Raw genomic sequence first — 16,023 nt, 5'->3', positions numbered from 1 at the left:
AAAAACAAGTATTATAAATAAGCAACAAAAACAGTAGAAAAACACAACAACTGAAATATAATATTTACAGACAGAAAAAAAACCTCAAAGACTGGTACTGTATGAGTATTTCACATATTATTTTTAAGAATCTACAACCTTTACATGTCTTCGAATGAATGATTTTTAATTGACATTTTTGGCAAATTACTAATTGAACAGAGAGAGTTGAGGGGGGGAGTCTCTGTGCGGCTGTGCGCGTCCCCGTGAGTGTTGTGCTTGCGGGGTCTTGCGGTCCCTCCCTTTCCCGAGGCGCGCGTCCGCCCCGGCCCCAGTGTGTCCGCCAGGGGGCAGCTGTGTCTCGGTCTGAGGCTGCGCCGCTCCCGCTGCATCACAGAGAGGAAAATACCACCAGATGGCGGTTTAGGATTGCTGCTCTTCTCTCAAGGCGCGGTACCGCTCGCACGGCCAATTTTTCAATATTAAAATACGCACAATATTAACACGATAATCGATTTAATATCACGGGAGGCGATCATCGATTCGGCGATGTTCGTTAAAGGTGAGTGCCGCGTGTTTTTGCCCTGTTTGGTGCGCGGGGAGAGGGAGCACGGATTAAAGATGGTGGACAGACAGTGGAGGCTGGGCGGTGGGGGGATGGGCGTTAGCGGCTAACGGAGAGGGGGATGTGGATGTGCTTTCTCTCTCCTGCTCACTTACATTATAGCCTAGCTGGAGCCGTTAGCTCGCGAGCTAGCCCCCCCCACCACCCCCCAAAAAAACAAAAAATGGGCAAAGCAACTTCCCGGAGGCGCGTGAGGTTGTCGCAGCGCGGGCCTGCGTCCCCCCGCAGTTTATTATTATTATCATCATTATTATTATTATCATTACTACCAGCCGGCTCTTGACTTTGGTAAATAAAGAGCCATGCGGTGTGACGTGTGTTTTTCTTGCTCTTTTGCGAGGCAGGAGCGGGAGCATCACCTCCTCCTCCCGCTCGACTCCGCCGCGTTGTGACCGCGCGCTACAGCCATCTGCTTAGATGTGTCATCAACGCAAACACGTTGTTGACTTTATCAACCCACTGACAGTTTTGCTTTGTTGTTGTTGTTTTTTTGCACACTAGATATGTAAAAAGGACATTAGTACTTTTTTTTTTTTTTTTTTTTTTTTTCTTGTGTCAACATCAGCCCCCCCCCCCCCCTCTCATCCCTTCAAGTTTTGGGGACTTTTCACACGCGCATGCTTTTTTTTGGTTGTTGATATATTTGCAAGTATGGACTCTGTGCATGTTAAACAACGTTATTATGGCGCTTCTTTCCCATTCCCGCCCCCTTCTTTGCGGGAAGCAGGCAACAGAGAGCGGGGGAAACATGAGTCACATTAGGGGGGATGGGCTCCAGCAGCAGCTCCTCTGAACGGTCCTCCTCATCCTGCCCGTCCCTCCCCTCTCACACTGCCCTGTGTGCAGCGGGGTAGTTGGGGGGAGTTGATAGTGGGTCAGAGGGCCTTCTGCTGGATGTGTGCAATCTCAGATTGTTGCATAACTGCTTTGTTTACAGTCAGCCATGTGATTTTTTTCATGCAGGCTGTCTTGGATTGCTATCTGCAGACCGATTTCCTGCCAATTTATCTTCCATTATCACGCAGTGTTTCCAACCCATACTGCACGAGACATTTAATTATTTATTTTTCTGCAGAAGTTTAGCAATACATTTTAAATATTTGCAGAATTTGCATTTGTTGATGAATATATATGATGGCTCTTTAGACATAGTTGTGTTTTGTTGAGATGTTGACATATAACCAGTGTTGTCTGCAAATTAAAATATTTAATTTGAATACATTTTTGAATTAGGAAACATTTCCATAACAATATTCGGTATGCACTTGTAAAATGTTGCACTTTCGTTATTTTTAAGGGATAACCAGTTTTTTTTTTTAGAAAAGTTGCATAATATAGTGGTGTATGTCGTTTTATATCAAGTAACCTTATATCGTGATGTAGAAATTATTTTGCACCTTCAGTCGAAACTTTTTAAATTGCTTAAATAAGCAGAAGTGAATGTCCATTTTTGGCTAAACCAGCAATTTATTACGTGAAAATTTGAATACTAAATGGAACAACTACATACACATTTAATATTTCCTTAAACTGCCATGCTCATTCATTAGCAATATTGGCTAAAACCGGTAATACACCCAGAGATAGGAAAGAAAGGGATAGCTACTATGATATAAACATTATGGCAACTGATTAATTATTGACAAACTGGTATTGTCTTTCGTTTCCTCCCCTTAGGTTATTATTGAGTTTAGTTTTCATGAAATGCCTGTTTATTTTTGTAATACTCTTGTTAAAATAAGCATCCATATGGGGAAAAATCGAGTCTTACAGTCCAGTTAATAACTTGAAGTGAATGTGATTTATTTATCGTTTTTAAACTTCCTTTTACAGTCATGTTTGTCATGAATAATGCAACAGATCCGGTTTTCTTGCTACTTGGTCTGTTGTACAGTATTGCTAACTGTCAACCAGTCTTCCCTTACATAAAATTTATTTGGATGGCATACCCAAAGACATCTGTTCCCACCCTTATATATAATATATTTGTTGAGTGGTGAAGTCATTCTTGATCAGATGTTAGATTTAAATGCAGTTCTGTTTGGGAACCTTTAGAGTAGACCTCCCCAGATAACTTGTCAGCAGCCCTCATGTTTTGTTATGTCAGAACACAGTCCACGTTAATAGGAACTGATGGAGTTGGTTTGATGCAGAACCACAGCGCTCTGTGTTTTGGTTGTATAGAAGAAATAACTATTTGACAAAGATCCTTCCAAATGACCTTATCCCTGAAGAAGAAAACCAAAGCCTTTCTTCCAATCCACACAGTTTTTCATGTGATAAATATTCAGTTATACACCAGGCTGTCCTTGCCTTGGGAATCAAACCGTTTGAAGCTGTCATACGGTGGTATTTATTTTCAAAGGTGGCTGATGTGAAGAACATGTCATGGCATAAACCTTTTGATGACATTGAGGTTTAACATAAATGGTGAATAATCCCTCCTCCTTCCTCTGTCACATGAATTGTTTGGCTCTTTGCCCTAGCTCTTCCCATAATACGCCTATAAAAGACTGAGAATCACATAATGGTTCCTATTAGCAGTGCACATATTGTAGTCTGTTGTCATTTTAAAGGTAATAATGGGCAGTAAAATATATCTAATGGGTATTTGTTTTGAGGGTAAATGTATTCAGCAATCTTCTGTTAAGAAAAGCAAATGGCTTGTCCATATGTTGCAAAGAAAATTTACTTTACAAATCAAAATGAAAGCAAGATGTTGTCTTAATGTCATCATTAAGGTATAAATAAGTATTGTTTAAGACAAGACGATGAATCAAATAGGAAAAAGCAGACCTGGATCATAATCATGAATGGTGCCTTATAGCAGTTACTAAGCTGGAGACTCTTAACTGCTCCAGTGCAGTGTGGGGGTTTTTTCAGAGCCATATGCTTATAATGATACAGCTCGGGAGATTATGTCACGGGCTTCACATTTGTCAGAGCCTATTACACGGTGGCCCTGATTCAAGATGTTGGCCATAGAAAGAACCATAATACTTGTTCGTATTGTGGTCCAGCCTTTGGCGGTTTTCATCATAGTCAGAGGAATGTCAAAGAATAACCAAATATTGCTGCCATCTGCCCTCATTAGTCTGTTTGAATGTCCGTTTACTAATATAATATATTAAGCGTATAAATGATCACATGAGCCGCACAGTTATTCAAGATCATTCCTCTTCTTCCTCATTATGGTTATGAGTAATAGGTGCTTTGGTGAAATGTACTAATGGCATATAAAATACCAGCAATCCAAGCTGTCTCTGTAATTTATTGGTATGGTGGTGCTATAAATAACATGTATATTGCGTGGTAAAATCACACAAGCATATGCAGTTAACGCCTTACTCTCTTTGTGAAATGAATGTGCTGCAGTAGTGCGTTTACTATGGGCTTCTTTCTCTTCAGGAAAGCCCAGAAGTCAATATGCAGACAGACCTGCGTAACACTTTCTAAAATAGTTGTGTCACCCTTTGCTGAAGCCTGATTTAAGACTTTCATTGTGAGTTGGTTTCCTGTTGTGTAATTAGCTGCATTGCTGCTGTCAGACCTGTTGTCTGTCATTTTATTGTTTTTGTGCAGGGCGACTCAGGTCAAGTTGGGAATAAGATTGCTGTAAAGCCAAGCTGTATTTGTTGACTTAAGGATTGATAGTTCAGATCAGGTCCAGCAGTAGTTCTGAGCATTTTCTCTTATTTTTTAATGAATGTAAGCCTTTCAGTCGGTGTCAATAAAGAAGCAGCATCATAGACAAAATAAACGCACAACAACACCAATATTTTATTAGACACATTATATGAGTTTTTTTTTTTTGAAAATTACCAACTTTATGCTGTTGATCATTTATTTTTTGCACATTTGAAAGCTGGACGAATTCAATTGTTGACCCAGCTCTTGTTTTCACAGTTTCATAGTGTTACTTGCAGAGTAATTGTCAACACGGCCCCAATATTATTTCATTGCAGCCTCATTGCACAGGCATTCGACCAATGTCACCCATTGATTATGACCTTTTTTAAGTCCATTACCCTGACACAGAAAACTAAGGCACCATTAAGTTGGATATTGATCGTTTGAAAGCGATGCCAAAGTGTGAAAAGCTGCTGGTCGTGGATAACGTTCATTAACTAGAAGAAGTGCACATTTTGGGGGTATGATGTGTAGCAATATACTGTTCATTATTTTTCTTTTTTTTAATTCAAGTTATAATATACAATGCCATTATTTTGTCATACACAGTACAATACACAATACAAGCTAGTTTTCAAGTACAATCCCCAAGCCCTTCGTAACTCAAAAAGCACAACACGGTTACAGTACCAGCTGGTGACGACATCATTTGCACTGGCTGGGATGTAGATATTTAACACACATATCAAAAGTGGTTTCATGGGTTTCCGGCCATACCGCAAGAGCTCGTATTCTAAGTGTGAATGCATGCTAGCTGTGCTTAACATGTGGTTTGGGCTCATCGTTTGCCACATGGCTAAAAACACCAGTGGTGTTATAATGCAAAAATATTACTAAGCTGAGTAAGTTGGAAATTGCATATCTGTCTGGAAAGTAAAATTGTTGTCAGATAACATAGAAATAGAAGTGATGACATAACGATAGGTGAGATAACGTGGTGACATCCGTAAACAGCGGTTGTAAAGGGTGTTTGTTGAAGTAATGAGCTGTGAGGTTGATCCGTAATGAGACTAGGTGCGTCATGTCGTTTGTGTTTGTTGTAGAGGTTTGTGGTCTCGCTCTACGGTATTCCTACACGGATCAGTGGTTTCTTGGCTGAGTCAGCTGATTTTTACCTGTTAGCTGATGCAGCCAAGGTACTGACTGGCAGAGGCTTACTAGTTTTTATTATTAAGAGTCAAGACTGTGAAAACAATACCGAGGCTTTACTTTCTGACTTAAAGACTCAGCCCACTGGCTACATAAAAAGAAAACGTACTGCTACTTAGGTGCTATTATGCGTCTTATGTACAGATTTACTACCTTTATAAAACTTAAATACTAATTGAGTCTCTGTAGTTTTTTTAAAAACAAAGCCCCGAATAAGGCTGAACTGACTCGTCTGTCCTTGAGAAATGTGGGTTTAGAAAGTTTACCCTGATTTCTCTGAACAGATGTGGAAAGTTACACTCAAAGTCCAACTTTAATTGAATTACTTTTTGTCTGCTGCAGCATACATGTCTGCTCTGTAAACCCCTTGTCTCCTTTGAGGAAAATCTAGACAAAAACCAAAAGACACTTCTATTATCTGTTTTCGGATTCCTTGAAAACGCCCTCTAGTTTTGCATTAATTCAATGCAATACTGTTCTGGTATCTATCTACGTAAACGGAGACCTTTTTTTCGATACAGCCAATCATATCTTACATAAAGCAGCAACGTCGGCGTTCTGTCATAGGTAGAGCAGGCGGTCACACTGAGCCAGACAGCAGCTACTCAACCTAAGAGCCACAGACTTAGAACAACAACACACATTGGCTTTCCAGCCTGAGTCACCTTCTTATCTAACCTACAGACATGAACATAAGTCTTGTCCTGCACTTTAGCTTGTTGACTTAGCGACCAATGAAACATTTCTCAGAGAAAAGTGCTCTGCTAACAGCAGGTTGCAGGCTAGATAGCTTATTGGCTGCTCAGCTGCAGCACGTTTAACAGCATATACACTTATAGGATAATGTCACTTCTGTCCTCTTGGATGCCGGTGTGGTCCTTAATCTTCACTATCTCTAACACCACACTGTCTGTCAATGGCATTCAGGCTACAGTGCAGGTTTGTTGACGTTGTCTCTTGTTAATGTGTAATGGCCTTTACACACTTTGGGCATTTCTTTTCTTGTGCGATTAATTTGCAAGTAAATATTTTTAGTTATTTTGTACATTCACACAGAACGTGATTATTACGCTGCAAAAATTTTCAGGACCAGAGTTGAATTTTTCTGAGCTTTCGCACTGCGAATAAAGACATAAACCAATCATGTTGAGCGAAACAGACATATTCAAAACGTACACTATAGTGTACAACAACACAGTGACTCCATTGTCCAAACCAAGAAGGCAAAGGAACTCCAATTCACTGAGCATTTTGCTAAAAGGACACTAAATAAAGTAGTGAATGCAGCCTGCCTTTTAATAATTAACTATCAACAACACATTCTAACATACCATATTGATATTATTTTTGTCTACGAAAAGAGATGACTAAATGTGATTTCAGTTGGACTTAAATCAGAGTTTAAGACTTTGTGACATCACAATCAACTGTGATATGAAAACTTTCATAGCACATACGTTTTCAGAAAATAGACGTCGTAGTGAGGTAGAAGGAGACATCTTTGGTCAAGTAGTTGTAGTTTTGATATCATTTTTTTAAATATTCTTTTGCATATTCATAGATTCTGGATTTCTCAGTTAGGGAGATGAATTAAAATAGATTTTAAGAGATTTTAAAACAGTAATTTAACATTTTCTGGAAAAAACAAATTAGGCACAGATTATTAGTATTTTTTGGTGTCAGTAAACATTTATGGAGGGTTACTTTAGGTATGGGGGTTATGCAGTATTTAGCTTTTATTTAAATCACAGAGTTAAGTATTTTCTGTCCTGTTGCCTGTGCACTCGTAGAAGCCTGAAATGAATCATAAATCTCACTAGCTCAATGGGATGTAAATCCATGGTAACACAATGAAAAACTAAACAAGGTTATTATTGTTATAGCAAGAAATATGTGAAAGTGAATTGTGATGCGAAATGTGTTAATTTGTTGTCTATTCTCCTTGTTGAATGCAACCATAAAAACTTTCCTCTCACTGGCAGCATAACAAGTGTTATTTTTATCACTTTAAAAAACATCCAATTAAAATGCCATGGCAGTGGTACTTTTCTTTTTACAATCCGGTTTAAAGGAACGAAAACACTGCTTTTATTAGCCCACTTGCATCATAAATGGGATGTTATTTCTGGAAGTGTTTTACATACAAACAGTTGGGGTGGAACAGCTAGTATTTGATGAAAATAATTCGCAAAATGATTGAAAATTGTTTTCTTTTTGGCATTGAACAAAAGACTTTATTACAGGATGTTCTTGGATTCTCGTCTGCCTTTAACTGTTAGGACAGCGAGGAAGTGTTGGGATTGTCTTCCCTGTTCACTCTGACAGCAGCTCTTTTATTTTTTTTACATCAGCGCAGTAAAGTGGAGCTTTGTAGACTGGAACACCTTATTAAATACTGAGCCTCAGACAGGCGGCTCAAAGGAAAGACTGCCACTGGGGCTTCACTCACATTGAATGAGTTTAAGGTGGTATGAGCAGTAAGCCTTTGTTTGAAGTGCAGACTCTGTACATGCACGCTTTTGCAAATAAGGTAATTAAGAAATGCATTAGAAAAGCCTTTATTTTAAGTGTTTAATAATGTCTTTATTAAGAACTATAACTCTTCCTGTGAGGCATTCATAAGTGGATGCTGGTGTTTAAACAAATAAGGAATGACAATTAATTACAGTTTCTTTCACAGTTACAGAATTTCTACTTGCTGATTAAATAATGTGCAGAAATAAATGCGTTAAACGTTTCCTATGTCCCTCAACTTGCTTAAAGTGAGTTGTAAACCCGTTATGAAATGTTTGTGTAGCTTATAAAGTTCAGTAGAAATGTAAAATGATTTGAGATGAATGCATACAAGAAATATAAATGATAAACTGAGATAATTAAAATGTATGAAAGAACAATAAAATAGACAAAAAGACAAAAGCAAACAAAATAAATGGCAGGGAATAAAAACATGAATACAATTAAATCAAATAAGTAATGGCTACATTTTAATCAAAAGCTGGACTAAAGAGGTAGCTTTCAGCTGCTTTCAGATCTTGTGGCTCAGGGAATACAAATCTCAAATCTAGCTCATTGGAAAACTGTTTTATTTTCTTCCTGATTCCTGGATGGAAAGAATTTATTTTGGTCAACAGTAAGGTAGCGAAGTGAAAGTCTTGGATTTGCATAGACATGGATTGAGCTGTAGACAGTATCTGTGTCTCCCCAGGGAGTGCAGTCCAGTTTTTTATGAATGGAAAAAGAGAGGTAATGATGCATTATTGATCTCTTTTTGAGGCATTAAAGAGTATCCTCCGGTTTCAAAGGTAGAGGTTGATATCCTGCTTATAGACTCTCCGAGGCCTGACGTCTGGGGCATAAAGAAAATCCTCGCTCCGGCTTCAGAGGGTTTTCACTTGTTGTTTTTATGATTTACGTACGTTCAGAGCAGCCAGATCTACATTTGGCACCGGACCTGACCTGCAAATCCTTTCAGAGTCATTTACACAGGCGAGGTTAACCAGCTTCAAGCTACAGCAAACACCACCTCCTCAGCGTCGTCCGTGGCAGTACGTGTCTCGGCGGTCGGTGTTATTTGTACTCCCTCTTACTTAATATTGATTCGCTGGCCTGTGCCAAGTCAATTCTGCAGCTGTACAGAGTGGAAGTGAAGTGGTCGCAAAATATATTCAGCAAAGTGAGCTACTACACGGGGCTGCCTGATTTTAGAAACTGTTATTTGTATGAGAAACAAACCTTTTACCGTGTAAGAAAAAACAAATTGATAGTCTCGTAAAAAATGTCTCTGCATCAAAATGAAGTCAGAAAAAGTATTTTAGAGCACAAAAAGGAAAAGGACTCATTAGTAGAAAGTTGATGCTCTGACTGAGTCTACATGTTTCCATGGATCTCACATTGAGGTCTCCTTTCAGTGGAGATGTGGTCGGTTAGATTTGCTCGCCACGCTGCCCTGAGACATCATTAGCTTGTATCACTCATATCCCATCTGCTCCTTTGGCCTGTGTGGAGCGGATTAAGGGGTTTCCCTGCCTGCACTGCCCGACTCCAGCAGATTATTTACCCATAAACCCTTTTTCCGTATTCCTTTCTGACTGCATATTATCCAGCCAGCACAGTATCAGAGAAACCAACTGCTCACTAGCTTCCTTAGACTTTTGACAGTTGTAGTCAAGGTTTGACCAACCTCGTTTGAACACCGTCTATAGTGACTGATGGACTAATGTGCTTCATCATCAAAACCCCAAACACTACTAATGTGATTTTATTGATTTGATTCAGTAAGAGTTAAAGACATTCTTTCACCACAAATTATATATACTGGAAGATTGTTTTGCGTTTTGACAGTTTATGGTCCATTTTCTTGTAAATGATGATAATAATAATAATAATCAGGTCCCACAATGGGGAAATTATTTCTCTGCATGCTGTTGTGGTAGTGTGCTGTTGTGTGTGTATAAAAAAAAAAATAGTGTGTGCTGGTTTAATTTATCTGTCTGTACTGTTTTGTGAGTCAGAAAACTATTGAAACAATGACTTATGTTTCCTACCTAAATGTCATACAATGAAATGCCTCACAAAATAATTAATCATGTTTATCATGGTACTACTGTCAATGTAGATCAATGTCATTTCATTATTGATTATTCATTTACACTATTGAATGTCAAACAAATAGAAAAACGCAGATTACAAGTTCTGAAGAGACACGTGACATCTTGAGATGTCTTGCTTTGTTTGAACAGAGGTCAAGTTATTAATTAATACAAAACACGGACACGAAATAGTATAAAACCAACAAAATATAACGTACTACGCAGTAAATTCCCATAATTGAGTAGCTGGAACCAGAATTTGCTCAGAAGATTAATCAATGCTACAACTACTGGTCATTTCCATGGATCAATATATGGCCTTTAATAGTATTTTATGTATTCATTTAATGTAAAAAATAAAGAATCTCGTACAATTTCTTAAAATTGTATGTTCTGGGTTAGCAACAGTTAAAAAAAAACAAAAAACCACAAGTATTCTATTAACAATGCTATGAAAACAGACAAAACACTTGTAAGAAGGTGTAACCAGTACAAGTTATATATTTCTATTTCATCAAACAGAAGTGAGGGAACGGTTATCAAAACATTTTCTGAAGGCTTACTAATAGCTTGATCAAACTTGTCCCTGCACCACCCTGAAGTAACGATGTCTTTGTTGTGTGTTTTCTGAAATGCTCAAACAGTAGACCATCTGTAGAGTCAGTAGAGTCTCATCTCAACACTTCCCTGAATGCACCGCTCACCATGAATCCAGCATGTTGCTTCTGTATTTTTTTTTTTTTTTTACATTTTGACACCTGGCTGGGATTTACATTCACAACCTCCTTGATGCCCGAGCTTTGAGTCAGTCAGAGCTCACTCCTCAGATTCCCTCAGTCTATATCTGGTCAGTCATTGTTCCTCCTGTAAATTATTGCTCCGGAGCAGCACTTAGTTTTCCGCTTTGACATCTGCCTGCTCAGATTAGCAGCCTTCTCTCGCTCTAGTCAAATCTTTGACATGCCGCTAGACCATTAGGAAGTAATAATGGGTGTTGGGAGTAACAGCCTCCGTGCGTGCGTGTCAGTCTGGGTGTGCGTTTATGAGTGTGCGTCTCCCCCCCCCCCCCCCCGTTAGGAGTGAATATGAGGCCGACTGTAAAATGTGGGCCAAGGTGAGAGAGGGAGCCCAGACAGATGAGAGGAAAAACAAATGAGTCCCCTTTTTCTTTTTCTACCCCTCTCCTTCTCCTGCTGCTCTCCCCCTCTGTGCTGCTGTCACACTTTCTCCCCCTCTTTCTCTTCCCCCCCATCCACCACCACCTCTTCTTGCGGCTCCATTTTGCGCCAGCTGCAGCCGAGCAGGCAGCCATTGCACCGAGAGAGGAGAAAATTCATTGCTTTTTCGCTGCCTCTTTTCTATTTTTTTTTTATAGATCTAATTGTCCTTTATTCACACAGGTAGTTCTCAGGAGATTACGAGGGGGAATAAAAATCTATTTTTCTGCAAGGATCTTATCAGTTTGTGCAGCTCACACAGCATCTCCCCCCCCCCTCTTTCCTCCTCTATGCTAAGATCAGGCTTTGTGTGCTGCAGAGTTCGAGCATACAGTAGTTTGTGGCAATAACAGATGGTTGTGCGTGTGTGTGTGTGTGTGCAGGAACATGACTGTGTCAGACTCTCTGTGTCGGATGGGTAATCTCCCGTGTGACATAATCATAATCTGGTTAAACCAGTCGGCCTCAAGGCTGTTCCACGTTATGAGTTTGGGACTCTTGGTCTCAGTATGTATGGAGGCTGGCAGCATGATAAAGTGCAATTATTTCCTTGGTGGTGCAGCTCGTAGCGGTGGCCCAGAGGGACCGATTGTGGTTCAAGCTCAGAAGTCAGTCTCTGGTTGGCCTTCACTGTGGAGAGGTCTGAGAGCTTGCTGATTCTTTTTTATTCTTTCTTTGTAGTAGTTTAGAGTCTTGTGACATACCTGCAGGACTTGAGGTTCCACAATCGTTGAAAGGAAATGATTAAATAATCAAGACTCACACTTCAGTTCATCACATGTGATCAAATTAACTTTTTGCTCACTAGAGCTGCAAATGATTGTTTTAATTGTCGGTTAACATGCTTATTATTACTCAATTAATCGCATGGTCTTTAAGATGTTAAAGACAAAAAAAACACTTTAATCACAATTTCTAACAGTCCAAGATGACATATTAAGTATGCTATAAACTACTGGCATAGCAGCATTTTTGCTGAACATAGTTGAGCATTAAGCAGAAGCCGGAGGAGACCAAAAAGGAGCTAAAACAGAGTGAATGTCAGACGTGCATTCCTCAGATGGACACAAGCACAACTCCAAATAAACGCTAACGTTGCTCCATATAGACTAGACATAGACTGTTTGATACCAAGTTATGTCAACTTCATATAGTGATAGTATCTCAATGCAGTATCTGCTGCCTTCCAAGAAATCCATTATTGCAGCTTAAAATTGCTTTTTTGTCCCAACTACAGTCCAAACCCCAAATGTATGCAGTTTATGATCATTTGAGACAAAGAAAACAGCAAATTGTCACAATTGAGATGTTGGAATTTATGACATATTTGCTTAAAAACACAGTTAAACAATCTGTTTCCAAAATGGTTGGCAATTCATTTTCTGTCAAACATCTAACTTAATCAGACCCTTTTAAAACAAAACAAAAAATGTCATTCCCGTGCAAAAAAGATTTGGACGGTTCCAGGCCAGAGGTTGAAAATATAAAAGTCTGTCTTGAGCCTTCTTTTAATTTATAGTTGCAGGTTAAACTTTTTAAAAAGCAGAATTGGTTCATCTCTAGGAAGAAGTATTTTTTATTTTTTTGCTCTGTGGCATCAAGTGATGGATTGGCCACCAAGAAAATTGGCATCTAAGTCTAGCGCCCTTCCTGTGGTTTGGTTTTTGAATTGTGCAGACATTTAAATTATGTTTTGTCTTTGGTTGTACAGATGTTGACATTATTGCCATTTTAATTTGAGTTGGCAGGTCCCAAAATCGAATGCATCATCAGGCCAAATTATCTCTACGTTTCTGTAGTTGACAGGACTTTATTTAACAAAAACCCCTGGAGATAAAGTATGCAAGCCGTATGCAGTTTATGCTGAGAAGTGCATATGAATTACAGCTATTGCTAGTATGTGTGATGATGTATGCCTTTGGTCTGCTGAGTCAAAAGAACACCCGTACTTCCTGTTTGTTGTTATTGGTGCAGCATACAGATCATATAGGTTACCGTCTGCTGTAGTCATTCTCTGTTTCTGTTCTGCTTTTTTCTCAGGCTGGTCAGCTCTGTCTGATCTTTCAGCGTATCTCTACTTGTTTGCTTTTCATCTGTCTTGATAATTATTCCCCTACTGCCGTTGTCTCTAATGTTTTTCGCTGACTAGCAGACTTTTTATCTGAACCAAGTTCCCATTTATAGTTTGCACATTAGCCACCTTACTGTGGCTTCAGTCTGAATTGAATACAGATTCATTTAAAGGGTTGCTCTTCCTTTGTAGCATGAATAAGATATTTCCTGCAGGCTGCCACACCTTTATGACATTACTCAAGTACCAACAAATCATGTAATGTCAGGCTGTTTGAGAAACCACTTTGCTGTGCACCATAAAGGCTTTAATCACAGGGTTATCTGTATCTTGTTATTCACAATAGCTGGGATGTATGTCAACATACTGCCTGACTTTGTGAAAGAGTGGATCATCACTATTTGTCCCTCTTTATGATTTGTTCCCCCCCTCTTCTCCTCTGATGTATTTTGCAGATCTTAACTGTAAAACAGAGTAGAGTAAGCAATACTATATCTGATGCAGCAGGACTCCTCCTGGCTGAAACATTTTCAGTAGAAAACATATCTTGTGCTCAGCAAGACGAGCAGAGATGTCTGGGATGAAATCTGAAATATTTAAATTGGGCATGTTTAACTAATTGTGCCGGTGCACGGACCTTGTTGGCCCTGCAGCCCCCGAATGTTTAAACCGAGCAGTTTATTCAGAGTTAAACTGCTGACTGGATGTTGGCATCCCGCCACAGTGTTTTGTAGAAGAGAAAAGTCCAAAGATTTAACAGTTTTCCTCTAGCGGTTGTGATTACAGGCATTACACTATTTAATTAAATTATAGAAGTGCATTATGGGTCAGTTACAAGCACTGGTTGCTATTCACTGTGAGTGCTTCTCCCTTAATTATATTTGCATAGTGGCTCACAGCTTCTCACTCGGCATAATGCATACGACCTTGGCCAGATCACTGAAACCATAATATACAATCTGAGTGTGGCTGTTAGAAGCCTCAGAAAAATCTTTTTTAAGGCTGTCAGTTATTGATGGCTTTCCCCTGTTTTCGATTTTTCTCACATGGACCCGATCTTTGTTTACACAGGCTGCTTGATTTTTTATTAATCAACAGTCGCCAATCAGCAATTCCACAATTTCTTACAAAATGATTAAATGGCTCATGACAAAAGTTGATTATTGGACATGGGTCACTTTTACTACCAAACTACCAAATTGTGTACCAAACTGAAAATATTGATAAGATGATTTTAGATTGGTTGTTCATTCTTAGATAGATTGTCTTTTGTTGATGAATACATGTTTGATCAGATGAAGTTAAATGTTTGTCCTGTAGTTGGTAGAAATGATTTGCCAGCGTCTTATTTGATTGTCAAGTAGTAGATAAAGGAGATAAAGGTTGACTGTAATGTATCATTTATTAGTTGTTTGTGAAGTTCAAATGTTTTAACCTTTTAAAAACGTTGGTAGTTTTCACTGGAATTCCCGTTTTTGGATGGATTGTATTGTTATAAAATCCTTTATCAATATTGTAATGAACAATCACTCGTCTAAATTGATAATCACAAGCACGGACCAACTCGGATATCTCAGAGCATCTGATCAAACTCAGTTAAATCAATTACTCTGTATTTGTGTGCGTGCATGTAAACAGTCAATATATACATGGAAATATTAATATACCTCTATCATTTCTTAATTATCAGAGTAAGTTGAGAGGAAACCAGCTTTTCCTGAATTCTTCTCCAGAAGAACTACACATGCAGCTGTCTGACTTGATTGCAGGCTATTTGTCTTACTTTCAGCCGCTGTGATGTATTTTTACAACGTGCACTGAAGATGTCTGGAGGGCTGGTGGTTTATACATTTACAAAGATTCTTTTCAAGGTTTTTTTCTCTACTGGCATTTGTAGGAAACGCCTAATTCAGCTCTGCCAGATCTCATCAATCAATTCAATAGACTTTTTTCATGCTGTTTTTATGCACACTCTGCTTTTTCTTCTACCTCAACACACAAGCATAATACAGTCAGAGGCCTTTTCTGAAATCTTGGTGCGTTCAGGACTTTGTCCCTTTGACCTGCAGTCTGGAGGATTGACCCTCTCATTTTCCAGTCATGGGATGATCCCTCAGGCCAGCAGCTCCACCAAGATTCAAGTTAATTGAATCCATTTAAACCCAGCCGGGTTAATCTAGTCCGCTACCCCCGAGGGCCCGGCGTTTTGCCCCCTGACATTGCTGCAGTAATCTTCAGGGATGAAATCCACAAATGAGTGAAGAGCAGAGGCATCTCCCTCTGCCTCTTAATCCGTTACGACATCTTAACGCTGCCATAAAGTGTGGGGGTACGAGTACATCAAGGAGATCACAGTCTGGTGGGGAGGACGGGAGATAACGCGGCGTGCTTTACAGTTACTGATAACAGCCGAGGCCGAAGTGGGCCAAATTCTCCACAAGTTGAAAGCGTCAAGATGAATGGCTTTTGAGAAAATAACAAAAGTGGTAAATGGCCATTAAGACTTTATTTTGGGTCTGAACTGGGAATGTTGCTACGGAAACCAACCTTGTAAGGACGAGTGCTTTCGCAGGCGTTAAAATGCATTTGTGCTGACAGAGCAATCGATCAGTTTTTAATAAGGGGCCCGCCAAATTGTTGCACGAATCGCTTTCGAATGGAGAGAGAGAGAGAGAGAGGTGTGAAAGTTAATCCACTTCACCC

The 16,023-nt window shown here is 39.3% G+C and overlaps 1 protein-coding gene across 1 annotated transcript in view; it reads left to right on the top strand.

The window, feature by feature from the left end:
* Window positions 1–298: 298 nt before the first annotated feature.
* Window positions 299–16,023, top strand: part of stag1a (stromal antigen 1a) — a 40,561-nt gene continuing 24,836 nt past the window's right edge. Inside the window, exon 1 of the mRNA XM_054613261.1 lies at window positions 299–541. The gene's annotated coding sequence lies outside the window, so the exon portion shown is untranslated. The remainder of the gene's footprint in view (window positions 542–16,023) is intronic.

The sequence above is a fragment of the Anoplopoma fimbria genome, chromosome 15, assembly GCF_027596085.1.
Source record: "Anoplopoma fimbria isolate UVic2021 breed Golden Eagle Sablefish chromosome 15, Afim_UVic_2022, whole genome shotgun sequence".
Classification (NCBI taxonomy): Eukaryota; Metazoa; Chordata; class Actinopteri; order Perciformes; family Anoplopomatidae; genus Anoplopoma; species Anoplopoma fimbria.
The sequence above is the reverse complement of the archived record's forward strand: the minus strand, read 5'-3'. Positions and strand labels throughout refer to the sequence as shown.